General features: G+C 36.6%; 1 long non-coding RNA gene across 1 annotated transcript; it reads right to left on the bottom strand.

Annotated features, from left to right (window-relative positions):
* Positions 1–4,378: 4,378 nt before the first annotated feature.
* On the bottom strand, positions 4,379–27,195 carry LOC136846555 (uncharacterized). Its single transcript, XR_010855445.1, has 6 exons — positions 27,012–27,195; positions 24,244–24,425; positions 14,823–15,388; positions 11,787–11,980; positions 8,114–8,264; positions 4,379–5,898 (listed from the first exon to the last, which is right to left on the bottom strand). It is a non-coding gene; the product is annotated as an uncharacterized lncRNA (long non-coding RNA).
* Between the last annotated feature and the right edge of the window lie 248 nt (positions 27,196–27,443).

Here is a 27,443-nt window from a genome sequence, read left to right as displayed (position 1 = left end):
TTACCAAACATAATTCATCTGGACTAACCAAATAATCTTCAGATTTAACAAAACTATAAAGTGCTAGGTGGGTGTACCTCACTACCAATTTGCTAACTTCATTAGATTTTTTTATATACAACCTTGCACATAACCATGGTGAATATTCTTCTACTTTGCATACTGCCAAACAACTTGAATCCTTGCCTAAAGGGTACAAGATTCATAACAATTAAAAAACTTTTTCTGTACAAGAAAAACTATTTGTGCTGACAGCCAAATAACTGATAATGTTAAAATGTAGTATACTGTACCTTATATTTACAACTAGTAGCTTTACAAAACTTCACTTTATATATTAATCTTATCATTACTTAATTAAAACAAATGTTAAAATCTAATATTCAATGTAAGTACATTAATTTTTTAACATTAAATCAACTACATGTAAGCATTGCATATACTAGTTCTAAAATCATCCCTTTTGCTGTCCCCTTGCAAGGACAGTTCTAACTTTTTTCCTTAAACTTACACTACAATCTCGCATTTCAAAATACTGTATGGCCAAAACAAATATATTCTCTCATTTACAACTACTGTATTACAAATATACAATCATTTTATTTCTTATACAATATTTCTAAGCTACTGAAATTTCAAGATTTTTGAGCACCAATTAACTGTGATTCACAATAACTTGTATTTACTCTTTTGGAAAATCTCAACTACTGAAATAACTTTGTCTTTACACTGTTAATGTCCAATTGTTTACCAAATGTAACATCTGGACTAACCAAATAAGCATCAAATTTAACAACTCAACTATAAAGCGTTATGCATCTTACTGCCAATTTGCCTACTTCATTAATTTTTTATATACAACTTTACCCATAACCATGGTGTAGTCTGTTACTATTCATACTGCCTAACATCTTGAAACCTTGCCTGAACGCTGCAAGCTATATTACAAAAACATTTTTTCTCTGTTAAAGAAAAACAATCTGTGCTGACATACAAAGTAAATATATACAGTATATACCAGTTTTCTACTTACAATGTAGTACTGTACAGTATACCTGATATTTACAACCCACAGCTTTACAAAACTTCAAGTGTATACATTCATCTTGTCATTGTTTTGTAGAAAAAACTTCCTATTTTCACTTGTGCCTCACCCCTCAGTTCAGAGCAGACAGACCATATATAGTAATTTCATCTACAAAAAGCAATGGTTACTGATGGGTTTGGCCTATACCTCTAGGGTAAAGTCCCTATTGTTGTCTGTCAAAGTCTCTCGCCAATGGACAGCAGGATTTATCACCACTGCCCAAACAAGTATACTGAGGCCTGATTAAGGCAGAAATATTCTCCAAACAAAGGTACAAGAGGGAGTGCTGTACAATATATCTTAAGACTAAGCAGGCAAAAATTATGCACAATAAATAGGAACAGCCAACCATAGGTATCTTAAAGAGTGTACTGATGAAACTGGCAAGGTACAGTACTTAGCGAATATACAAACAACCCTAATAAGGGATAAGAGAAGGGCAAAACTTCCTCTACAAAGTTCCCATGATTAGCAAAAATTAAAACAAGCAAAAATACACAACAAATTGACAGAAACTCACACCAACACAATGGTGATAAGCATTCCACTCAACGAAAGGCGTAAGAGCAATGAATTAACAATTCACTAAACACAATGCATCAAAGTGAAGCAAAATAAAAATTGAGCAAATGAGAGGAAACAAATAAATGGTACATCAAAAAACCAAAAATAACAGCAAAGTAGCACAACCAAGTCCAAAGTTGTTACAACGAAGAATGATACATTGCTTTCCAGGCCAGGGAAGCATGCAGGGGGGTTTGTACACAGGAAGGCTATTTCATGACTACTGGACTTCTAAAAACAAATGAAGATTGGGAATTTAAAACCTTTTTCAACCTATGCTCACTCTTCATGCCAGCTACCTCTGCATGTAACACTGAATACCTTCCTCCCTCAATGGAAACTACAGAGAGCCAACAAAGACCATGCTGACAGGAGAAGGTATGCACAGAATGGAACATGGTATCCTTCTGAGTGCATCTGGAACAGCAGCTATGTAAGGAAACAAGTCCTTCGGTTAGTTCCTTTTTTTCAAATTTGATAACAAGCCTTTTTCCTGTTTAGAGACCAAGGCACCAGGCCAAGCAGGAGGCACGCCTCTCTCTCTCTCTCTCTCTCTCTCTCTCTCTCTCTCTCTCTCTCTCTCTCTCTCTCTCTCTCTCTCTCTCTCTCTCTCTCTCTGTAGTCTATTTTTTACCATTCCCTCATCAGTGTCTCTGTTGTTTCATTTTTCTTTCTTTCTTCCTTTCTAATGACAATGGCATGTCGATCTTAGAAAGTCTCTTAGAATGGTGAAATGTCAACCGAAAAGGCTTCAACAAAGCCTCCAACACAGATTATCAATAAGGGAACATACTTGTAGGTCTAAAGAAAATTGTCTCACAGTGTAACTATTATGTTATCCTAACAATCACAGCATAACTGTACTTGACAACAGCAATCAGAAAAAGGAAGCAAACTACACAATGCTTATAATTATAATACCGAAACCTTTTCAAGGGATTTGAGTAAAAGATTTGACCTTTATCAATGGTTCCAATTAAGTAAATTATACTGTATACAGCACGTTAAGCTACTGATATTTAACCATTTTCTCTCCACTTTAGGATTAGATGTGATGTATTCAGCTAAGTCCCCACAGGCCAAACAAGTATGACACAGTTTAAGGCAAATCAATATTACTTCAATTTAGCATTCTGGATCCAGTATCAATGGACCACGTAATTTCAGGATGACTGCCTTAAGCATAGATGAGAGAAAATGGTTGCCTGATGGGAGTTATGATATGGCCAGAGAGTAACAACTACACTACATAAAAAAATAAAAGTCATCCTCCAAAGAACATGTGCTAAACTGGAGACAGACACAGGATCACTAATCAAACAAAATGCATTTACAGTAACTTAATATTGTTAAAAATGCATCGTCTTATACAAAAGCAAAACTCCAAACAAGTAAAATGAAGACCAACTTGAATAACTGGGATGAATAAAAAATTACTCTCCTAGTCTGAAGTATCTGAACAGCGTCATTATTGTTATCAGCATTCTTAATATTGCTCCATGAGAATGGTTAGGGTAAACCCAATACAGTAATGAAACAGAGGAAGGATGAGACTAGGATAGGTGCAAATAAGTGTCTTGGAGATATTAGACTTTTCAAGTACTGTACTGCACTGGGTTCTCTGCTGAGATATATCCATATGATCAGGGACAACACATGAAGAAAGAACAGATCAGGTGCCGACTAAAGATAAGAACTGGAAAGAAAAGAAGAAACACAGGGGTCAAAATCATCAGTAGAGATGAGGTACATAGGAGGAAGTGCCAGATTGTGTCATGTGCCTTATGCCTTGATGATCAACTCATTCACTTATGTGAACGTTTTGTATAGTGCAAAAGTCTACAATGGGTAGATAAGGCCTACACTATTGTATACAGCAAAAACATGAGTACAGATAAAAAAAAAAAGGGGGGGGGACTTTGAAAAGGTATTACCATTCATTGCACGATTCATGGCTGGAAGACTGCAAAGATCTTACTACAAACGAGAAAATGGTGCTGAGTGACAGGGGGTCTAGAGACTGCAAAAAAATTGAGATGGATCAATAGATATGGAAGTATGAAGACCTGTGAGAATGGAATGGAATACAGGCAGTTCCCGGTTTATGACGGGGGTTCCGTTTGTCCACCGCGTCGTAAACCGAAAATCGTTGTAAATCGAAAAGTCATCGAAAATCGTCAAGAATCCTAAGAAAACCTTACTTTTAATGCTTTGGGTGTATTGAAAACGATGTACACTGCATTTTTATTGAGTTTTTCATGAAAAAACCTCCAAATTTTGATTATTCTGCCATTTTGGAGGCATATTTCTTCCATCGGAATGGGTTACGACGATAGAGATATTGACCTGATGCAAGCTCAAGCAGAAAGAGCACAGGACAGAAAAGATGGCAAGGGCTTGTCTTTTATGCCCAATCCCATAAAGAGAAAAGCTGAGTAAAAAACTTTCCCGATAATGATGTAGCAGGTAACTGGCTGGTTCTTCTTGTAAGACCCAACCCTTATGAATCCCACACAGACGTCTTGGGTTGTAATGATCACTTTCAGGTGGTTAAGTACTGCCTCTGCTACCAATCAAGACCAAACATCATAAACTGCATCATCATTTGCATCAGCTAAAAATGATATTTTCCTACATACAAACCCACAACATTATGTGACAAGAGTACCCTTAGGTGTGTATGTGCAGACGGATACAATAAACTTGCTTTTAGAGAGTAGCAATAGCTATTTAAGATGGGCGCAGGACCAGCAATTCCCAGTTTGTTCTTAGCCATCGATGCATTCAGATGTGCCTTTTACGCCCTGCCTAATATTCAACTCACTTTTTCCTTTGAAGATCTCTGTGTTTTGCAACTTATGTGCATAGTGTATGGCAATTCTCCTAGCGTGCATTGTGTTTTCCCCTGATCATGATATCTTCAGCGAAACCAGTCTCCCGTAAATGTTCGGGTGTTACTGGGAATGTGAAAAAATGTGGAAAGTTTTTGTCACCATTAGCGGGTAACCCTCATTCCATGTGCTTAAAATACAGAGGACAAGATTGCTCTCGAACTCTGAAATGTAAAGAGTGTGAATGATTGTCTGCTTCTCAGTGGGAGAAATATGATAACAGGGGAGTTAAGAAGAAGTCAGATAAGGGAAGATCCCCTCCATTACATGTACAGTATCATTTCCCCTGCCATATTTGCACTCACCGCTTCCCATTACCCCAAAAAGAGAAAGAAGATTACGCAGAATTTTTTTTTTTTGGATCAAGTGGCTTTTTCAGCTCTGGAAACTAATCATTCCATTCGCCTACCTTTGACTAGGATGGTAAAGTCATCGATTAAGAAGACTGACTTGTTGATTGCTGGAGAAGGTTCCTTAGCCTCCTCTCGATCACAAAAATTATCTCCTCTTGAACTGGGGCTCATAAATCCAGAAAAACCTGGCCCAACTAGACGAGTCATGATTTTCATACCAAATGAGAAAATAGCAGGCAGGTCAAATGAAACCAAGTGATTTCCTAACTTGGTAATCCATTTCCTGCTTACATACATATGCAGCCACATCAATAATAATCTCTCACAACCTGAGTATGGCAAAAGGATATGAACTTGTAACTTGACTTCCTGTCTTCAAGGACCGAATACATACTGCATAACATAAGAGATTAAGGATCCCTTATCAAGACAAGAAAATACAAAGGGAAACTATGAAAACATATATGCCCGAGTACCTTGCAACAACAGACAACGGCCATGGGCTAGAGTTGGTTTTTGTTGACTCTATAGAACTGGGAAAAGTAGTTACCTGACCACCCCCTTTGATACAACAAGTGAGGTGGGGACTAATGTAGTTGGAAAAGCACTCTAACACATCAAATGGACAAGTAGCAGAGGACAAGGGTATGAGGCAACTACCAGGGGCAAAAAGGAACTTACATTAGTGTGGGAGGGGGTAGTAGGTGGGGAGAGCACACATGCACATGCATACGCGCGCACGTGCACACACACACACACACTGCTCAACACCATTTTGTTAGTTTCACCATCTGCTGAAGCACTCAGCTTCTCTGACATTCCTGAAAGCCAAGGCACAAGTAGAAATAAAAGGTTTGTAACTTGCATGAATTGTACACTTGAGCAAATTTGCTACATGTGGAGAGAGAGTCCATTAGAACAGCAGTGGAAAAATTGCAGATGAATCTGCTCTTCATACTGCAGATGTATTCTATGCAAACGCTGTCACGATGAACTGGGGAACCTGAAATACATTCCTCATTTAATATCAGATTGTAAATTTCACACTTTTATATTTTCTAAGAAACTAAAATATACAGTTTACATATATTTCACAAGATAATCTCTTAATGCAATAATGATTTAATTTTCTTCAGGATCCTCATATATATACTAGACTTTTCTCATAATAAAATGTGGTGACAATTGTTATCATTAGTACAGTATTAGTATTATACAGTAGTAAAACCAGACCATTCAGTTCTGTTTCTAACTCCCATAGGGCTCACCTGAAAGAACAATACAATGTTAAACCTGTTGGACAGCTATAGGCTTTAAGGTTTAACAGTAATTCATGAGCAGCAGAAATAAAGGCAAGTCTGGTGATAACTCAGCAGGCATACCCAAGGCCTCCAGTACTGTTCACCCACTCCCTAACTCAGGGGCAGCAAAGTTGTGTTGCCAATGAAATCAATCAAACCACAAATGGAGCTTGAATTCAGGACCACCACAGTGTGAAGTCCAGGCAAAACCAACTCAAGACACCATACTGGTAACAAAGGAAAGAAAAGGAAAATACAGAAAGCAAAGCGGCTAGCAATAAAAGACACTATGAAATCTATGAAATATAACCTTCAGTGCCATCTACAGTACAACCCACCACTAGTCCAACTGACAAGAAACGTAAGGTAAAGCCCACTTTGAAGGCATGCTTTGCTAATCCAGTTATCAAAATACTGCTTTGTCATACAAATGGTTTGAGTATGAAAAAAGAAATACAGTAATGTAATGTAAAACAACATAAATTTCAGTCAAAGCATCCTGTCCAAAGTATTTCCTTCAGTTCAATGCACAACACCTCAGTCTCTTTCTGCCTCTAATTTTCCACTGCTACCTTTGCTTCCCTTCCAACTACTGTACATTTCCCTGGCCTAACTTTCAGCGCACATTTAAGCATTGCAGAAGCAGCCTTACAGTGATAATAGAAGCAATAAAAAATGACAAAGGGAGTTCAGAAACAGGAAGCTAGATGCCTTGACTTGACAGCATAAATTTCAGCACATCATGCAGTAAATGACTCAGTGGCTTACAGGAATAACTCACTTGTCATTCACTCACAGCTCAGATTATTTACTATTATTATTATTCACATTATGAACCTTATTCACATAGAGCAAGCCCACAGGGGCCACTGACTTGGAATTCAAGTTTCCCATGAATATGGCACAAAAATAATAGGTCCTCACTATCCTGGACCCCTATTATTACTGTAGTCTCTTTAAAATAACCTAACAAAACAACGGAGTCCAATTTATAGAATCGCATTAGGCTTTTGAATGACTTATTCTTAACACGGAGTTATAAACCAAACCAAGTAGACCATTATTAAAAGGTCTGATAACTGCAAGTGAAGTGACCATTAGAAGGGATAAGTGTTCTGCCTTAGAAATGTAAAACAATTCTGAAATAAGTTATTGTTGGGAGATGTTACATGGATAGAGGTGCCTCGGAGTTACCAGTTCAACCACAAGGATGCATTTAAAAATCTTAAAGGGACAGTTAGTGGTATTGTGTGTTCATTGTAAAATTTGCTTTGTACAGTAACAATAAAATGGAATCAAGCTACAATTAATGTTTTTGATCACACTGTGTCAATACTTTTGGCCGTTTCTTTGTATCCTCTGCTGCCAGCCACTGAGTTCACAATCCATCGCCTGTTATCCCTGACGACTAAAACCTCTTTGCTTTCACAAGGAAGGTATACTGGGACCTTTTCTTAAGGTCTGACCTTTGTACAGAATAGAATATGGAATTAGGCCCAAAGGCCAAGTGCTGGGACCTATGAGGTCCTTCAGTGCTGAAAGGGAATTTTAGAGTAGAAAGGATTGAAAGCCATAACAGGAAGAAAAACCTCACAGCTGCACTTTGCAACAAATGTTACGAGAAGGTGGAAAGTTAGATGGAAGAAAGAGAATATGAATGGAAGTACAGTAAAAGGAATGAAAGGGGGCTGAAGGGAAGCTGCAAAGAACCTCAAGTAATGCCTACAGTACACAGCATGAGGTGCACTGATGACACTAACCCCCCATATGCACCTTGGGTTACCCATTCAACTGGACTTCTCACTGACAAAAAGTACTGTAATCACCCAAGTGATTCAACTTCTACTTCATTTCCAAAAGATCTTTTAGGTGAGCCATATGTTTTCTAGATATATTTTTCAATGACTTCATACATACCTTACATTACCAATAGCCAGTTATGATAATCAAATTTTGCAGCTACAGCACTACTGACAGAATTTGCTTGCATTGTTCTATGCACAACTTTTCTTCATATCTACGATGTCTACAATTTCTGGACAAGATATTTCATGTTTCCAAGGTTGCCCTGTAATGAAAATAAGAAACTATCATATCAACACTATAATTTAATAATTTTTTCTTTAAAAACTGTCATCACAAAACATTTGAAAACTTCCAATACATATTTTTGCATAAGTGACTCCTGTTCTAACCAGAAATTTGTATTTTCTAATTAAATGTTTACAAACACTTCTAACACAGAGAGCAATATAAAGTCAGAATATATGATGGGAATATAATGTCCAAGTTTCACTGTCCCTATTTAACAATCAAACCAAATACTTCAACAAGGAAAGCATAAACAGTGCACATGATATTCACAAGCTTGCAACCTAAGATGACTTGTGGGCTTTCTAGACTTCTTAGCTACATCTTCAATTAAAACTCTACAAAATAAAAAAAATAAAAAATTACAAGATACTCTACACATCAGCAGTGTCATTATCCACACTAAATTCTCTGGAAGAGCAAGACAACTCAAAATGAGCATCAGAGCATTAATATCTTCCTTCAAATACCTTTCATATTTGTATGGTTAGTTATCTAAACTACAAAATCACAGACTTCAATGGCTTGTAGTATCATAGGTCTTCTCCAATGGGTTATGCAAGGCCATAAATGCTCTATACTATAAATACTTTGAATCCAGTACATCTGGCAGCAAAGCTGAGGCATACGTCTATGGGAAAATATTCTTATAACGAAGAAACCTTTGTGCATCTGCAGGGGTAACACTAAAATTTACACATCTGGCTGATTACATCTGAACTGTAAATTACAAGTTCAACATAAATAAGGTAGAGTACAACAGTTGTACAGCATTCAGAAATACTGTACAGAAATGTCTCTTGACTTACTTTGCCAAGTGCCCTTGGCAAGGGCTGGTTTGAAGTTGAATCCAAGTCATGATCTTATATACACTGTACTGTACTGTACAACTCACTTCTACATATCATCATTAATACAAAATTATTCAGCACAATCAATTTACTATTATATTTCAGCAAAATTACAGCTAAATGCCTTGACGATAGCTCCAGCCATGCAATAGCACAAATGGGAGTAATCACACAGCCAGATAATTGTGCTGATAGGAATATAAATGGTAAAATCTGATCCTTCATCTAAAGAGTCTGTTCAAAGGCTAAACAAAACATTTTGAAATTTTACAGTACTGTGCTTGCAATTAATGTTGAAAAGCATTTGGTACACTCTCAAATTAATATTTTCAACCTATTCAGAGGTTCTAGGCCACATATTTCCCTATCCAAAAGCTTGCAATGTTTTCAATTGCCTAAACATCACCCATTCCTACTTAGGGTTATAATAAGCCTTGCAAGTCTGGTGCAAATCTTAATAAAGGTGCAGAAGGGTGGCTCATGCTAATTCCAAGGGTTACAGACCAAAAATAAACCAAACTTGGATGTTTTGTTTTATTTATGACCACCTTTAAAGCTGATCTTTATCATATTTCAGTTGGAATACATTCTAGGGTCCCATGATTTGACCTGGCCAGGACTCCATGAACTCCCGACCCTACCTCACATCATAAAAGGGCACGAACACATTTTGCCATATCCATATGACTAATACCTACAGTATTTCCATGGTTTCATGACAGCGACCCCTAGGAAGGGGGGAGGGGGGAGAGTGGGAGGGGGAGAGGGAATAATTCCTTACTGTATGACAGGTTAAGCCTAGGAAGGGCATGTCATATAAAATGGGTTACGACTGACAGTTTAGGATAATGCTATAACCTTGACAGCCCTAGTGGGGTTGTGTACAGTTCAAGTAAACACCCCCCCCCCATCTATGTCCAAACCACTGACCTTTGCCAAAGATTATGTGTTCCATGCAAAATAGGCTGGCCTACAATGACAAAATAACTGACTTAATTACTGATAATCAGACAACACAAACTTCCCATACAGCCATCTAGAAAAGGAACTGTTTCCGATATCCAGTAGCTTCTGGGGCTATAACAGCTTTAAAATCTCCAGTATTTGACTGCAGTTACCCCATGGTTTCCAATGCAGCTACCCAAAGACTCCCCTACTCTTGCTAGCAGACGATGCCTACCATAAACTACATTAATCAATAATAATTTAGAGGTAAATTTTTCACTTGAAACTACAATCATATTTCATGGTTAAAAATTCAATTGTCACATTTTAATTTGGGTGGCCACAGTGAGAAACTGGGATTTTTGGATGAAGGAGACTACAAAACTATGTATACTCTAAGGGCCTGATCCTTACTTACATAGTGCATAGTGTCACCTGGAACACATCACATAAATCTTAGCTTAATCAGAATTATAACTTGCAGATGTAACATGGGAATGTTACAATATATCCATGTAGTTTACCCGTTTCATATTTTCCACCCAGAAACCCAGTTTCCCACTGTGGTTCCCCATAATTGTATGTTATAAAGTGGGTTCAGCACCTGTAAAGCTACTACAGTAATTTGCTACCAAAGTGAACATTAAAAATGCACAATAAAAAAAACTTGTGAAACTTTGCAATACAGCAAAATCAAAGAAGCAAGAGTCATATATCTGCAATAAAGGAGCCATGAATAAGAACGGATCCCAGTTTTCCTGAGAAATGCCTGAATTCCAAAATTCATTAAACTGGCAAATTTAAAATCAAAGAACCAATAAGGTTTCAGCCTTGACAAAGTGCCCAAATTTCCAGATATAAAAAAACCCTGAATATACGCTAACCAACCTTTCCCACTATGCAATTGGACATAAGCTACTAGGCAAACACACTCATGTGCATTAAGACAAAGCCAAAACAAAAAGCTTACAAAACATCCAAGAAATTAACAATATTTAGGGGTAAATATCTCGGCAAAAGTAAATTTGCAATAGTTTTTTGTATATTTTAATAATAAATGCTAAGGTGACTTACACCTAGGTATATGTAAAATAAAAATAAATATAGAGAACTAGTACTCTCAGTACAAATATACCATCAAAAACAACTAGGCCTAATTTTTAATCTTCAGTCCCATTCAAATTAAAAATAATCTTGCCTTATATAATTCAAGTAATCTGCATCGGGAGGGTTGCCTAACCTAAGAATAGAATATATTCATGCCTCAGACTGCCTGTGGACCCTAGGCTACAGGCCACAGCGAAGGCTACCACAGGGTAGTATGCAGTAGTATTTTAATTGACTAGTTGGCATTTCTGAGGGTATATAAATTAACCAGACTTATCTTTACCGAACCTCTCCTTGGACATCGTGCCCTAACCTTGGAGGGGGACCTTTGTCCCTCTTGGACACCTCACCCCAAAGTAATTCGTCACCCTTACTCTGCATACTACTACCTTTATGCACAAAGTCTGTAGAGCACTTAAACAACATGCAGTTTCGCTATAAAAACAACCAGAAACTTACCGGACCATAAGATACGGTACCATCATGGGGGGAAAACTGTACTCTACAGCCGGTTACAAGTCACAAGCTTAGGCTGGTCTGGGTAACACTATCTCAGACTGGAAGACACTGTTTTTTAGCATAATGATTTTACATACCTCTTTAATCTACATATATTGAATTCATAACGTCCCTCGAATCCTGGACGAGACTTTCATTCCATGTAACGAAGAAGACTGGTCAATTACCCAGCAAAATATAAATTGCCGGCTGCTGCACCTGCCACCGGTAGACATGGGGAATATTTGGCCACGTGACTGTTGGTGACTGACAGATGGCGCCCCGCCCCCATCTGGAATAATAACATTAATTCGTTAAATGAAGAATATAGTGACTTGGACTGAATAAAAAATAAATATTGCACAAGTAATCATAAAAAATAAAGTTAGACTTCTTCCGAAAACTTCAAGAAAACTTCCTTGATGACGTTTGTTGTCGATTTCTGAGAAGCAGAAGAAAAAGAAAACATCAAAACAACAGGGTATAAAGGATGAAAAGAAAATATCATAACCCCTACAATGTTAAATTTGTTTGTTATTATATCATATTAATATTTAAAGAAAGAATATATTAGTTATCCAAACTTGCTAAGAGTTTCCTTGTATTTTACGTCTTCGATTTTTTTATTGTGAGCAGCCTGTGTTGAAAAGCAGCTATTGCCATCTACTGACAGTTAAAGTAACTATGAAATAAATAAAAAACTAATAACAAATAGTAATTGACAACTCGATTTGTTTACAGCTCTGATGTAACCTTCGATTTTACATAAAATCTGAGATACTTCACCACGATAATATAATTAATTGACATAGAATTACTTTTTTTATTTTCTGTATTTCTAAAGACTACTCATTTTTATGGCAAAAACTTCTATAAGACGAAATTAAAAACATTACATAGCACCTGCCACAATTCAGGCTTTTGAAAATATATAACTATTGTTAAGTCTAAAAAAATTTGAGTAGAGAATTATTCTTATGAAAAATGAAAAATAAATATAGAATAAAACTCTGTAATTTCTTTGATTTTGTATGAATACGCAATAATGATGATGTATTTTAGTTAAGAATGAGAAATTTCGAAGATATTCTTCTACTATTGTTTGGTAAAACAAACAGTCAGACGAATAGTAGAAGTTTACGTATGTCAAATAGTCAAACACAGTAAAACATTAAAATTCATTATACAGAGAATTTTGAGGCATTAAATCAAACTTATATTATATATTTATGTATAGTAAGTTCTTAAAGTTAGATTTTACGGGAAATGAACCATTTTGGGAGATTTTTGTAAAGTTGTTCTGTAAGGTAATATGCAGACATCATTCAAAAGGGGAAACAGGGCTAAAATGTAAATAAAAGAACATTGGAAAAAATTAGGTAAAACTGGATTGAATGGATAATAAATAAGTACTACATTATATCGTTAAGCACATAAATTACCCAGAACTAGATTATTTAAAAGCTATACGGAAAAAATGGCATACACAGCAATTGGGAATATCTTGCAAGTACTTAAGATATGGTCTATGATGTTAGGAGTGCTGTGTGAAATGCCTCTATGTTCAGTATACACTATTAATATAGAATCAATTATGACTCGTTTAAAATTACTATTAGTTAGTGGATATTAAGGAAATTATTCCGGAAATCAAATATAAAATGATGACTGGCAACTTTCTGAAAAACGTAACTTGAAGGCTTTTGATATGAGATATTTTACAGCTAAAATCTTACCAGATAAGATAGAGTAAGGCTGAAATATAGCAAAGATGAGATATTACAACGAAGGAATATGTCTTTCAATCATTAAATGATTTCATCTCATCGTCAGATCTTTATTTTAGGCCTGTTTCCCTGCAAAAAAATCGTCTGCATTGTCTCATCACCGGGCAATTTTTACGAAAAGACTATTGTCTTTTTATTCCCCAAGGTCTCATTAAAAGTTTTTATTTTTCAGAATTATAACTACCTATATAATATTACATTCTCCAAAATCTTGTCGTAAATATTATCATGTTTCATTGAAAAGTAAGTGATCTAAGAGTCTTTTTGCTAAGCAGTTTTGGTAACACTAATAGGGCCCGCGAATTTCTGAAAAGGAAAGCACGCACGTCTAATTTCTTTAATTTTCCCGAGACAGTAGATGAACTATCATTAATTACAAGACAGTATTAAGCTGTACTCCCTCAACATTTCCGACTCATGCTGTTCCAGTGGTTTTGGTAACAGATATAGTGTACCTCAGGGCAGAGGTGTGTCAAGTGAAGGGGTATGGATCTTGATAAGAGGACATACACCCTATATTGCAAATTACCTATTTCTCCCGCTGTGGAATGCCAGGACCCTGTATCTAAATTTGAAAGAGAGAGAGAGAGAGAGAGAGAGAGAGAGAGAGAGAGAGAGAGAGAGAGAGAGAGAGAGAGAGAGAGTAAAACACATGCTTGGGTTGCATGGATATGGTGTAACTCTGCTAAGGGAGCGACAGTCAGATGTTTAGAGACAATATTTATTTTTCATGCCCGTTGAAATACGACAAATACTCATTTTTATTGTTATTCATATTTATTCAAGTGCTTTTTGTAACGGCAATTAATATCTTCATATTTTTAAAAAGATTATCATGTATTTTAATGTAAAATAACAACAACAATAGTAATAATAACAATAATAATAATCATAATAATAAAAACAATAATAAAAACAGTAATAATAATAATAATAATAATAATAATAATAATAATAATACAAAAACTAGAATAATAATAACCATAGGAATAGAAACACCAAAATATCATTTGTACAAATTGGGTAGTCAACCACTATTTATATTTTATTTTGATTATGTAGCTGGTGTGACTGTCACCAGAGGCCAACAGTAGCGTTGTATGCAATGTGCATTAACGTCTGACGAAAAATAGTTTATGGGTCTACCCCGCATTCTCTCTTCAATAAAGGATAAGGCTGCCAGTCACGTGCCCTTCTGTTCTGGCTGCTAATTATCGTTACTACATACCCCTTTTTGTTACTCACGACGTCCTCGTACTCAATCATCTATTATTTATCCAATGGTGCTCCTGATCGTGAGATTTTTATAACAAAAAATTAAGGCCTCAAAAAATATAATAGTCTTACCTCTCCATCCCAACAAAGGTTCCAACTTCAGTGTAAGTCCTCACACTCTCAGCGTTCAAGGCACACTGGTCAAGAAAGGGTCCACTGTCTAGGGTTGGTACTATCTGCTTTCAAAACACACGCTCTTCGAAATCTCAGCCATTGAGATCTTCAGATTGAAAACGAAAATGGTTTTGATTGGTTAACTCATGCTGGAACACCTCGCTACCAGGCCAGTCTCTCTAGACAATTTTTATTGCAGAAATTACTTGAGGAAAATTTTAACCTCAACACAGTGAATATTCTTATTGTCATTATTATGATTACTAATCTGCAAAGGTAATTTCCACAGATAGAATCAGTCCACATTAGAAATTCTTCCCTCTTTTAATACATTCCTCTATTCGTGGGTCCTTTGAGGTGTTCTGGTAAGCAGGATTGAATCAGTTTCTTGTCTTTTCCCAGATGCAGCAGGTGTGCACCTGCTTTCAGTTCCAAAAATTGATTCAGGTGAGGCATTTGCATAGGAGCGTGACATACAATCAAAGTCGATATTTGACGTGAGACAGATCTCGAAGAGTCATAGACTGAAAAGAAAAATCATAGACTGAAGAGTATTTTACGTTTTCCATCAAAATTTTCCTTTCTTACAATAAAAAGTCAAACAGAAAATTGTAGCAATATCCATTGAAATTGAAAGTCAGTGAAAACAAAAGAGTTGCCTTTGCATCATGAACCGACTGTTTCCGGCGAACAGCACCAAAATGAATGACAGTTTGAGGTGCTGTTTTCAATCATAATCCAGAAATGATTTAATATTCATGTGTATGACATCTGCGTCCGACATCTAGCTTATAGTTCAACAAAGTTTTCAATAACTTAAACAAACAAATGCAATCCAAATAACTTCAATTCAACATTTTACAAATTTCTTTTGTTTCAGCTCGTAAAACACGTTTAGAATACCATCTTAGAAAGGCTTATGTTGATTAGACACCACCACAGAAAATATAAAGATCAGGGAACCTGAAAACTTCAAACCTTTGGAGGGAATGTATCTTGTATCAAAGAAAGGACTGAGCTGAGAAATAAAGCTCTATCTGAAACACAAAAATTAAAATATTTTAGGCTAAACGGTTTGGAATTTTTTTTATGAAAGCTGCCTCTCAGTTTTATAAAAATTTCCTTTTGACTCAGATATAATTAGATAATGAATTAGCTTCTTTATTTCATCTGGTGTCTATGTTTGGCTGTGGAGTAAAGTTTGATATTTGGAGTATTGGCACAGAGTCGAGATTGCTTAGTAATTACCTTGTAAGACTTGATGGGAGTAAAGTAGCATCAATTAGGCAAATGGACAATACATTAATGCTTACAAGTTAATAACCTTTGTCACATCACTAAAAATCTACAGAATTTTTGCTACTACATATAGGATGAAATATAAATAAAAAAAATAGGTTATCTACTGAAGCACTTACAGGTTGGTTACATACAAAACAAACACTAAAAAATACATCATGCTTTGAGTTTACTCTAACAACCGATTTGAGTTCGATATGTTAATGTGACCCAAGTAATTTAATTAATTCTCCTCTTTTGTTAGTACATATGAATTAACAATAACCTATTTTGATTTTAATGTTTCGTGAAAAAGTTTGCATACTCCCTTATATTTGTTACTAGTAGCGACCATATCCTAACGGGTTATTAAAACTATGAACATTGTATTGACGCGTTTCTTCTTCATGTTTCATTGCGTGCACATGCACGACAAAAATGGCCTACCACACACCACACCTTATTTACTAGTGGTTGAGCTTTAACTCTACGATCACTACCCATATTTATTTATATAATTTTTCCGTATAAAGAAATTTTATGTTAAATTCAGCTAAAATTGGAAAACAATCGTTATAAAATTTCAGACGTTAATTTTACCTGTTTAATATTAATAATGACACAGCAAAATTGATTGAGCATGGAAAAACAGAGTCGGTCACGAATGCAAAAGTGTATCGTTCCATCAGATATGTCTCTCTGGCCACAAACACCAAATTGTGCCTCTGTTTATGCTGGAAGAGAATTATAAATGACACGGTGGTCGGTCGGCTTAAGAGGGTCGTAACCGGGGTGGTCGAAAAGGACACAGGGGAAAACAGCCCTGGAAGAATGGTGGTAACATCCTTCAGTTTGGTAAGAAAAAAAATGCGTGTAGTCTATTGCATTCCATCTGTTCACTCAGCATCGCAGGTTTTAAGGCAATACCATAAACAGAGGATCAGTAATATCTGGAGGTGTTGATATATGTATACTAGTACTATGTAGTTCGGTGTTCTTTCAAAGGCAGGCAAAGCATACTGAAATTTATTTACCCAAAATTTTGAATCTTATAGTGCAGGACCTCTTCTTGGAGCGTTTATTTTGAATCTAAGAAACCATTTTCAGATCACAGTTATTTAAAGGATGTTTCTTGCAGTAACGAGTAAGGGAAGTAAATTACTGCCATTAAAAAGAACTGTGATTTTTCGGTCAGTCGTAAAGTAAGGTTAAATCCCATATAGATTATCTATATGCTGCTCGGTATTAAATGATTAGGCATTTCCAGAGTGAAAAGAGGTAATGATAGCTATAACAATGATCACTACTGCAGTTAATACTATTATCATATATTTCTTACCATCGCCCTTTCTGCACTCACTCTGGGTTGCTGTTTAATGTTGCCAGATCTACAGATTAATCTGAAATCTATAGATTTTTTAGTGTTTCGGATTTTTCCCCTACTTTCTAAAACTGAGCTGCGAAATTATAAAATGTTTTTTAAATAGTTAAAAATTATGGTACCCTAAAGTATTTTGATCTCTTGTGTGTATATGTGTATATGTATATGTGTACATATTTCCAGACCTAAATGTAAACATCTTACAATGCATTGACAATTTATATTACGAATGCTGTACTGGGTGACAAGCTTACAAGTCTGGAATCTAATTTGTAGTGATTAAGCAACGATATAACCAAGTTATATCTATCTATTGCATAAAAATTCTGTTTTGCCTAACCCTGATATGACACCATAACTGTTCTGAAGTAAAGTAGCATTAATTAGGCAAATGCACAATATATTTGTTTCCAGCTTTTTCAAACGTTGCGTTTACCAACTAAAAATTTATTGTTGAAAGAATTGGTCTTACTATAAATCGGAAAAAACAAAGAAAGAAATAGGTTACCTACTGAAAATGACAGGTTTGTTCCATACAAAACAAATGGTAAAAAAGAATTCGTGTTTTGAGATTACTTTAACAAACGATTTCCTACAAAGCGCAAGGAAGTCTAGAAGTAGCGAAGGACAACCAAGAAATGTAGGACTTAAAATCTTGTTGCCTTGTGCCTATTTTGTAGTCCAAATGCATTACCGGTAACCTGTTTTGTTTTGAACTTGTTTAGTCGAGTATAACAAGTTGTATACTCCTTCAATCCTTGTTGTCTACGCTACCGGGGTCTAAGCGATGTCAGGCAGGGCAGCCGATCGAGGTTACGGCCTACCCCCAACGCCAAATCAAAGTCCTTCAAAAGAAGGCATCGTGCTTACCCCATATAAAAATGGAAAAAGTACGTTAAAACGAAGAAGAAGAATTTATACGATTTGGGGGAATACACTGTGTAATTTTGGCTGTGTTCAGAACATGAAAGTAGTATGAATGAATGTTATTTGTCCGAATTTTATCCTAATTATGTGAAATATACGAAAGTGTTTACAAATAGACACGTGATCCTGCAGATTCGTTTCAAGATTTTGTTTCACATCTATAGATTTTGCACAGAAAATCTTCAGATTGATAAAAATATTATATGACTACGCTGTACCTCACTGACCATAGCCTGGTATTATGAACTTATTCAGCTCTAACCCTCAACAAACAATCACACCAAAACTTGTACACTATGGTGTGATCCGATCTCAAAGACACGTCTTAACTGAGAAACCTCCTGAAACGTCTTGCACAAAAATATTATGCAAAATTTCTTAGAAAATCATAATGACATTATTATACATAACTAAATATATATAAGTTAGATTGCTATCTTAGTTAAGCATTTTTGCAATAATATACTTCTTACGAAGTAACATATCTCAATCAAAATTCCAGAATATCATAGCAATGTCGTAGCAACAAGGAAAACGATACAAGGGGAAACTATGCAAATTATCCTTGACAGATTGGCAGACGTAAAATGGGAAATCATAATTTATACTTTGACAATATGCTATAATTGACACTTAATTGACATTAATTGAGATCATTGACATTTAGCCCACAATTAGATTTTTAAATCTACTTGAGAGCTGAAACTCCGTTATCACAGTTAATTTTGAGTTATAGCATTCTTGAATATCACGTGAAAAAATGATTATATATATATATATATATATATATATATATATATATATATATATATATATATATATATATATATAAATGTGTGTGTGTAAATCCCACATATATCAAAAATACAAGTGAGACATTCTTGCCTGCATACTGAAGTCAGCTGCTCCTAATGTTATAATATCTACCTTTAATTATAATATTGCCTTCGTCGTAGTGGAATTTATCTGCAGCAGTTCCCCAACTCGAAAGTAGCTGGTTATCAAGAGTGCCTCCAGTGCTTTATCATCACACCCTGTAACCCCCTTTGTCATGTCCAATGGACTTTCATCGCCCTCTCCACGTTGATGCAGTTCCTGGAAAGACGCCTTTTTTCTTCCCAAACTGAAGAAGCCTCCCTTCTCGTAAATAAATGCAGCTCCCATCCGCTCCTTACAACTTCCTCTTCAGGGACGCGTGCAGTACATCATCGCCTGAACTACTAGTACTACAGCACTTGCACCAAGAAAGGGGAAAAGGGGTTTGGGTATGGGAGAGGGAGGGAGGAGGGAAACGGGGAGGTGGTTGTTGATCTGAATTTAAGAGAGAGGGATTTGTGGATTCTGAAGAGCAAGAGGAGGAGAAGGAGTAGGATGGTGATGAAGAGCACCAAGGGAGGGTAAGGGGGGGAGAGAGGGTTGGAGGAGGAAGGGAGAATGAGGGGGTTGGAGTACTGACAACAGTTTTAAAGATGCACTGCATACGCTACTTCGAGGGGCGGGGGTGGTTGGAAACTCGGGGCGATGCACAGTACTTTCATTTGAACGCGCGTGGCTGTGTGTGCATGTGCATGTTTGCGTGTGCGTACTTGCATTCGTATTTAATATGCGTGTGTGTCGTGATTTATATGTTCATTTCTAGAGGAGAGGAGGGCGGTTTTAAAATATGATCGCTTTTACTTCTCTTTGTACGCATTCCTTCCCAAATCGCTGCTTACGATAACTCTAGTACTAGGCGCCTTCACTCAACAGACATGCAGTTTATTTCCCTTACTTATTCTAACTTCAAAAACTTTATCGACATTTTAGATACTTATGTACCCGACTTTATGCTAGTCGCATTTTTCAGATACCTTAATACGTAGGATATCTGTCTATCTATCTGTCTAGCTATGAGAGTTATAGTAACTCCCGGTTCTCAGCCGGTACTTTTAGATGAGGCTGCCAGCCCCATGCTTGGTGATATCCCTTTCTTTTCATACAGAAAATGCCCCATACAAATTTGTTCGGTGACAGTCACTAACTGCAACAATTATCACCACTAATTTCGTATGGTGGGAGGAAACAGACTGAGCTAATCTGAGCATTTACTGTTATGTTGTCTACTGCTCATTGCTGCCATTTCTTTTTATTATTGTCATTATTTTCATCACTTTGCTAGTACTGTTCCCCCAATTTCTTTGGCAACAATGCCTATGCAACTGTGTGCCTGCTGTGTACAGAAATCGTTATAGCTTTTTTTTTTTTTTTGTGAATGGTATTTCTCGTTATCGCTACGAAATGTATTTTGATTCTAAAATTTAGTTTTTGACAATTTTATCTCTCTCTCTCTCTCTCTCTCTCTCTCTCTCTCTCTCTCTCTCTCTCTCTCTCTCTCTCTCTTTATCGCCTGCCATGAGCTTATATCGTGAATGAAAGAAAGAGTAAACAAAATCATTATGAAAGCACATCTCAATGAATTTCTAAATAGCCTCTGAATATCATGTATCTTACTGGTTTTCGGGAGACATAGCAACAAGAATTAATGCCAAGGATATTTGATAGGGCACCTCACATCGAGGGCATTTTTAATATCACTATGGCTATAAAAAAAAAAACAACTTTCCTTGTAGAATTTGTGCATCCGGAAGGAGAACAGTGTGGCCGTAACACTCCCTCCCGTGCATCTTCTTCTTCTTCTTCTTCTTCTTCTTCTTCTTCTTCTTCTTCTGTCTCCCCTCCACCAGGATCATCTCGCCTGGGGACACAAATCGATTTCTGTCTGTTTCAATAGAACATTATACAAGAAAGTTGCCGAGGGATAGGAGAAGGGGAAAAAAATAAGAGATCGTTGGAAATAAGAGATTTCGTCGACGCGGGGGTTTTCCTTACCATCCATAACCTTACCCAAACGAGGTTTTTCCCGTTTCCCTGCTGAGCATGACTTGAATAGCTCCCCGCAGCTATTAGGTTCAAATGAATCTTTCAATCTTCCCCCCAACACCGAAGTTTATGCTTTTGGGCGATGCTCGAAGTCTACCCCTGGAGGCCTAGACCTATGTTTTGCGCTAAAAGTGTATGACTTGTAGGTGGGAGGAATTCCCTTTCTGGGAGTCTGATGTTTTGGGAATACTATTTAGAGGGTTGTTAGATTCTCGTGCTGAGCATAACTCGAATAGCACCCCCTCCCCCAACTATTAGGAAAAATTATTCTCGCAATCTTCCCCAAACACCGAAGTAGCTGCGTTTGGGCGATACTTGAAGATCTTCCCCTAGAGTCTGCTTTGAGCTAAGAGGAGGTGTGTGACTTGTAGTGCAAGGAATTTCCTGTCTGGGATTTTGACGTTCTAGGAAGATTACTTAGGGAGTTGTTAGATATTGATGAGGATTTTTGTATACAAGAGACGGAGAACGTGAAAAGACGATGAGGGGATAGAGGAGAGTGAGGAAGACATGAATTTTATCCAACACTTTTCAAACGATCATGACTGACAATCTGCTTGGCATATGAATGCATGAGAAAGTCGCACAAATAAGTCATACACACATAATTATTTACACTTATGAATGCGTGTGTATCTATTCTTTTACATGCAACATGAAATATAAAAAAATTAGCATGAAGCGGTGTTGCACTTATACTTCAAAGTTTTCTCAATAATCCCTTGACAGTAACAACTGAAAAGTACCTCTTTTACCAATTTGTTTTGGTAATATAATTTCATTATAATTTAATGACAAAATAATCACAAATTAAAACCTGTGCATAATATAACTTTTGTATTTGTATGTTAGCACCTCATGCAAAGGATTATAGGACTTCAAATGAATATCCCGTTCAACTCTTTTCTCATGAATATTTCTACGAAATCACTCGAAACTATAATCAAGAAACCTCTTAAGCCTAAAGTACATGATTTCATGGAATGTGAATAATATTTCCATAATCTATAACAATTCGCAGACACCTGTTAACACCTAAGTACCTCAAAAATATGACTGGGTAATATACTTATCCCATTTCGAGCCCTCAACGGTAAACCAAAAGACTCATAGGGACCCAAGAGCAAAATCCCATACGCTGAGAGAAAGAAGAAGATTTCTGAACTCCCCCAGAGAAAGACGATCCTTTTGCTCTTAGCAATTCCGTCAAAATCGGCCTCCCTGCCACAAATGTTTATTAGAAGAACAAATAGGAAAATTTGTGTGTTTATAATTCCCTCTAGCAATCGCTATACGCCTTATGTGGGTAACATGAAAACCAGACTGAGGGCTACCATTATATATATATATATATATATATATATATATATATATATATATATATATATATATATATATATATAAGGGCTCTCAGTACCTTTTCCGATTTTTAGCATGGATTTTTGGATGAAGTTGCTTGTCCCACCCCTGCCCCATAAGCGTTCGAAGGGTCAGTGACAGTGTTTGTCATTTCTTGTTGGTCACCTATCCAGGCTCCAACCAGATCCAACGTTGCTGAACTTCATGGATGAACTCATACGCAGAAAACTTCCCCAATTAACAGGGCATCAAACTTGCATACACACACTGTGCCACTCAACTCTATCTTATGCTTCCTGGATATGAAGGCTCTTTCTTTCTAATACCCCTTTCACTTTCCTTACTGTGTACCAGCTTTGCTATAGCAGCCAAAGATATTGTCAAAAGTAATTAGAATGGAAAGCAATCTTAAATATCTGTCTGTATACTTGGTCTATATATTAAGAATGTAATACAGTTTAAGAAAACACGAGTAGCGAATTAAACATATCAGTCAATTTTATTTGCGTCACCAAAGATGCACCACAATGATCGTCAGTTGAACTTTATTTTCTGCACATTTGTTTTCCTACAAAAACACCGTCATACGTCAAAGTTTGTCCCTCTAAACCGTCTATAAAAGTACAAGAGCAAACCAGTCACTTGAACAGCTCACAAAAGAAACAAACAAACGAAAGAAACCCAGACTCCTGACGTTCCAGGAGAGAGAGAAGCCAAATCTGTCCTCAAAAAGATTTGCATCCTCAGCATTTTTCCTCTTTTCTCTGAGACGTATCCCACCAATACGTGTCGGGACATAAACACGTTTTATCATCCAAAGGGCGACTTGATAGAGAGCCTGAGTACACACCGGCTCGGGCTTCACAACTCTAATCCCATGAACATCAATTATGCCACTCGGCCTGAGACTCACAGTTCATGCGTTACTTACGGAAAGCATCATCACATTTACATACTCTAGGCCTAGGGCAATCAAAGTAGCGCCGTATGCTTATTTCATTGTCATTTCTTTTGAGAGAGAGAGAGAGAGAGAGAGAGAGAGAGAGAGAGAGAGAGAGAGAGAGAGAGAGAGAGTCGTGTTTTTTTTTTATTTTTATCGTCGACTTTTTAATGTTTGGCCCGATGCGACAGCGAAAGGCCAAGGGTGACGGAGAATGGTTTACCCTCGACCATCAACCTCAGACGATTACCTGCAATTGTCTCTTGTTTTCTGCCTCAATAACGCATCCCAACAACTTTATCCTCGGTTGCAACGAGGCCCCTGTTGCAATAAATCCGGGAGCTACGCCCAGCGCGCAATAAATCGCGTGCGATAAAGAATTTAATAGTGCTCTTTTCCCTGCTATTAAGATTAGTAACGCCCTGTATTCCTTTTCGCAAGGGGGGAACAGAAAGAGTGGGGCGAGAGGGGCTCGGTCTATCGAAGTTAGTCGAGTTTATGGTTTGTGTGTGTGTGTGTGTGTGTGTGTGTGTGTGTGTGTGTGTGTGTGTGTGTGTGTGTATTGTGGCACTTACCTCTATCTTGCACTCGTCTTGTGCTTCCTTTTAATTTCCTCTTCCAAACAATAGGCCTATATCCAGTCTCCTGTAGGTCTTCTCTCCTCCTGACATTTCTAAAACTTCCAAATGAGAGAGACGATCTTGTCACCAGCCTCTTGTCCCAAATTCCTTCCACGTGTCCAAACCATCTTGAAAGCCTGCGTACAAAAGAAAAAAAAGTGTTCACCAACACAGATCTATTTCTATATAGATAGATCTTCACGGTTTGACTTGTGGGAAAGGAAAAATTTAAAATGCATTTTAAAATATGTCAAGCTTATTGTTCTCTGCTGTGCCATGTGAAGTATTTTTAACTTGCATGGAAGAAGACTCGCTTATCTAACCAGTAGGCCTTTTCATATTATGTTACCCAGTTGCTGAATCTTACCTCTGAATATAAATTCGAAGGTATCCCATCCAAATATGCACCATTTATAGCTGTGGGGTGTTAGAGGGGGTGTTATGAGTGGCCCGTGAGAGAGTTGGATTTAAATATTCACATCTGATAACATTAAAGCTAAACGTTGGTGGACGATAAAGTTTTTCAAAATAAGAGAAAATTTTGTATTTAGCTACAAATACAATACAGTACACCAGCCAATCACAAGCAAGATACGAGGTGTCGTTGATATCCACCGTAATAATAATAATAATAATAATAATAATAATAATAATAATAATAATAATAATAATAATAATAATAATAGAATTTTATTGAGAAGACCAAAGATCCTACCAAGAAGAACCATGATGTGAGAGACCCATAAATCTCTTTTCTGTCGGAATGTGGATTTATCGCCTTAATCAGATGCCGGAGACGAGGAAATTAAACATTCTCTCTCTTATCTCTTAATCTCTTTAGGGGGACCTTTGTTCTAGACCTTTCTTTCTTTCGTTCCTGTCTTACTCTCTTTCGGACACAGTGCTATGTACGCACTCCAGTTCCTTCTTACTTGACTCTTGAAATGGCAATGTTATCTCTCTCTCTCTCTCTCTCTCTATAAGAAGTACGCTACGGTTTCGCTCTCGCACTCAAATATACATTATGACTTTCTCTCTCTCTCTCCTCGTCCTAAGAAATACACTACGGTTTCGCTCTCGCACTCAAATATACATTTTGACTCTCTCTCTCTCTCTCTCTCTCTCTCTCTCTCTCTCTCTCTCTCTCTCTCTCAAAGGAATACACTACGGTTTCGCTCTCGCACTCAAATATACATTTTGACTCTCTCTCTCTCTCTCTCTCTCTCTCTCTCTCTCTCTCTCTCTCTCTCTCTCTCTCTTTCTCAAAGGAATACACTACGGTTTCGCTCTCGAACTCAAATATACATTTTGATATCTCTTTCTCTCTCAAATTGTTATCCAAGAATGAACGAACAATGGTGGACAACCTTAGCATCCGAATTTCTTAAAATATGCAAAAAAAGAAAAAGAAATAATAAGAGGGAGGAAAGATATTAAAAATTTAATGTCTTCGCATATTTTTCAAAATTTTCGTCTTTATTGCGCCGCCAGTATGAGGAATGTGTTCTTTGTTCTCTCAATTGAACATTTGAACTCTAAATTTAATATTTCTTTTTTGTTTTGTGACTGAATTTTCAGTTATGAAATTTTCATCTAATTGCATTATTATTATTATTATTATTATTATTATTATTATTATTATTATTATTATTATTATTATTCATAATAGGCCTGTGTGTGGTTACAGAATAAGACATCTATGTATCAAGAAATGAAAAGGGTGGGAAATTTGAAATGGGAAAAGGGGAAAAATAGGAATTAAATGCAAATTTAAAATTACTAAAAAAAAGACAACAAATAACTCCGAAAAATATTTAGCATTCAGTAAAAAAATTAAAAAATAATAAAAGAATGAAGGTGTATTCAGGGTGCCTTTAAGTAAGTGAACTCAGCCCCCAAGACAGAGGAACCTAAGTACGTAGGCCTAGAAGATTTGAGAGTCCAGGATTCCTGTGAGAATCTTGGTTATAAGGTCACTTACGCGTGGTAGGAAACTAAAGCTCTGTACTTTGCATTACCCTATAAATCGCAAATGAAGGTAAATAGACTTCGAGTCTATGAAGTAAATATAACTGAAGAGAAACTCATGCTCTATCGGTTGTAGACCTATGTTATTGCTTCAGTGTTACTTTCATTATATTTATGAATATAACTATGTTTAACTGACCAAGTTACAATTATTTTTGATTGGCGACCTTTTCCATTATTTATCACTTTATTTTATACACACACACATGCACGCACACAAAGGAATAGTTAGAGGAGGAATCACACGCAGATGGATGCTTTAGAAATGAACAGAATCAGTAGGCCTATTTAGAGAATGAAGGCTATCATTTAATATATCTAACTGAAAAAACAGCAACATGCAAGGTGAATAAACAAAAATTATTCAAGACTGATGATGATAAATAAAATAAATACCGAATTGATAGGAAAAAATCCAGTAAGCACACACAAAAGTATTAATCTTCCATTGAGAACGTTCCGATGAATGGGTATTGTAGTATACACTGTAGACTCCTGATGAATTATTCAATTAATAAAGCGCTTAGCATAAGATATGAGTTATTTGATTTGCATATCTGTCTATTCAGCTGGATGGAGCAATAATGGCGGTATTGGAGTCCATTGACAAATAGAAATTTTGTTGATTTCTCGTTTACTCATCTCAAGTACTCGCCAGTAAATTCTTTAGGCAGTGAGCATAAAATAAAACTAACCTTTTCAAATGCCAGTGTCCATTTATCTTTTCATTTTCAGGCCTCGTTGTGACCTGACTGACACTCCTTTTCGCCTCTGGTGTCTTGGGATCTTCAGTCAGTTACTGCTGTTGCTTAAAATCAGTTATCGAGAGACCATAGGGCGGTGGATGTTGTTGCCTGGTCACTTATCCAAATGCTGACTAGACCCATCGAGTCTCTTTGACTCCGTGGGTGCACCCTCTAGTACATCGTAAAGAGTTATAACGCTCCTTACTATTAATGTTTTAGTTTTGATAAACAAATCTGATAAGTAGCCTACTGTGAAAGTAATCAAGATTTTTCATTGTTCTTCAAAAGTTACCTTAACATTCAAACAATTCCATTCGAATCACGATAAAGGTTCAAACTACCATTAATCGCAGTCTGTTTTCCAAACAGTTTCTCCTCTCG

The sequence above is a fragment of the Macrobrachium rosenbergii genome, chromosome 2 (genome assembly GCF_040412425.1).
Source record: "Macrobrachium rosenbergii isolate ZJJX-2024 chromosome 2, ASM4041242v1, whole genome shotgun sequence".
NCBI classification, from domain to species: domain Eukaryota; kingdom Metazoa; phylum Arthropoda; class Malacostraca; order Decapoda; family Palaemonidae; genus Macrobrachium; species Macrobrachium rosenbergii.
Note: the sequence above shows the minus strand (reverse complement) of the source record. Positions and strands in the feature narration are given on the sequence as shown.